This window comes from Echinops telfairi, unplaced genomic scaffold (genome assembly GCF_000313985.2).
Source record: "Echinops telfairi isolate 266 unplaced genomic scaffold, ASM31398v2 ScPeMD7_7406;HRSCAF=8444, whole genome shotgun sequence".
In the NCBI taxonomy this organism is placed as follows: domain Eukaryota; kingdom Metazoa; phylum Chordata; class Mammalia; order Afrosoricida; family Tenrecidae; genus Echinops; species Echinops telfairi.
Window position 1 is genome coordinate 2,805,837 of NW_022111306.1, and position 1,729 is coordinate 2,807,565.

Consider the following 1,729-nt stretch of genomic DNA (forward strand, 5'->3'; position numbering starts at 1 on the left):
AAGTAAGGTAGTACAAAGGGAGAAGCAGTATTCAATTAAAATAATTATGAAGCCTACAGCTCACCCTGATAGAGTACAGATAATTATATGTATAGAAGGCTTTCTGTCCTGTTAAAATAAATATCTCACAACAAATCTGAAAAGTATAATATACGTTTCATAGAGCTAAAGAACTCTAGGGGAAAATTTAACTGCCTCTGGTAAGTAGTCTTGAAGCTCTCTGCATTTTGTAGCATTTATGGGGAGTGTGCACTTCAGGATTTCTATTGAGTTATCTTTCAGTAGCAGCACTATGAACTGTGTTAGGTCAAAAACAGCCTGATTTTCATATAAAAGACTAAAGAGTGGGATTGGTTGAGAAAGTGGCTCCTCTGACTGCACGGCTTGTTTTGGTGTCGCTGATTTTTCCTTGTTTTCCTGTTCCTGAGCCACCGTTGGTGGACCTGCGAGTAGATGGAAAGGTGGATCTCACTGGGTTCTAGAACACATTTCAGAAAGATTCATTGTGCAATCATGATTGCCCCTTGCTAAATGATAAACTTGGATCCTACTCCATTAGTTTCCAGCCAGTGGGGCAAAGGGTCTCAGGAGAACAGAACAACAATAAAACTAGTACTTTTCTTTCCCAATCCATGCCCTGTGAAGTATTACTGAAGTCTTCTACTTCAGTCGTGAGAGGCCAGGGAAGTAGGGTTCTAGGAGTGATTTTTCTCGTTCTAGTGGATGTGAATACCCAAGTGCAAATGTTCACCAACTGTTTCTTCCTACTTTGGACATAACGGCAATAAGTGACTTCCTACCCGAAGAAGGTTATGACTGTTTTCTTTGGCTGTTGCTCGCATGTACCTCCCAATTACGAATCATGAAAAAAGAAGAAAATATGTCATCAAGATAGTGTTAATAATTACTGAGTTCCAGTCACTATGATCAAAATGTATGAGTACTATCCCATTTACTACTCTAAACAATTATGAAATACAAACAGAGCAAGATTATATATATATACACACACACACACACATATATATATATATCCTCCCGCCTCCAAAAGAAAAAAAAAAGCTCTGCTGATGTGAGTGGGATAGTGCATTTGGAGTTCATTCAACCAGATCAGACTGCTAATCAAGCTTTCTATTTAGAGGCTCTGAAAAGTTTGTGTAACAGTGGACAACAAAAAAGGCCTGATTTGTGATATGCGGGGGAACTGGTTTTGCCACCATGACAATGCATCTGCTTGTGCAGCCACCTCAACATGTCAGTTTGGGGAAAAACAAAACATGTGCCTCTCTTGCTCCACGCACCTTACTCACCTGACCTCGCTGCATGCAACTTCTTTTTGTTTCCACAAACAAAGAGGAACATGAAAGGCTAGCGAATTGATGAGACAAAAGAGGTGTGTGGTAATGAAATAATCTGGTGTCCATTTGGGACTTGTAGAGTCTAGTCTGTCAATTGGGTCATAGTCAATGAGGCCTCTGTGTGGGCATCGCTTTTTCCTGAGAATTCTGGGAACTCCTACATTTCCTCTTTGGAGGTGGGAGTCACTCTCTCTGCTCACTCCCTTAGAGACTCTCTCTCTGTCCACTCCCTGCAAGACATCCCTGAGAAGAAGCCACACAGACCTACCCTGATGCAGCCAGAACCTGGGCCTGGAGAAGCCAAGTGGAGACCCCGGCCAGTGCTGAGATTCTTGTAATTCTACTGGATCTACAATACTTTCCATCCATTG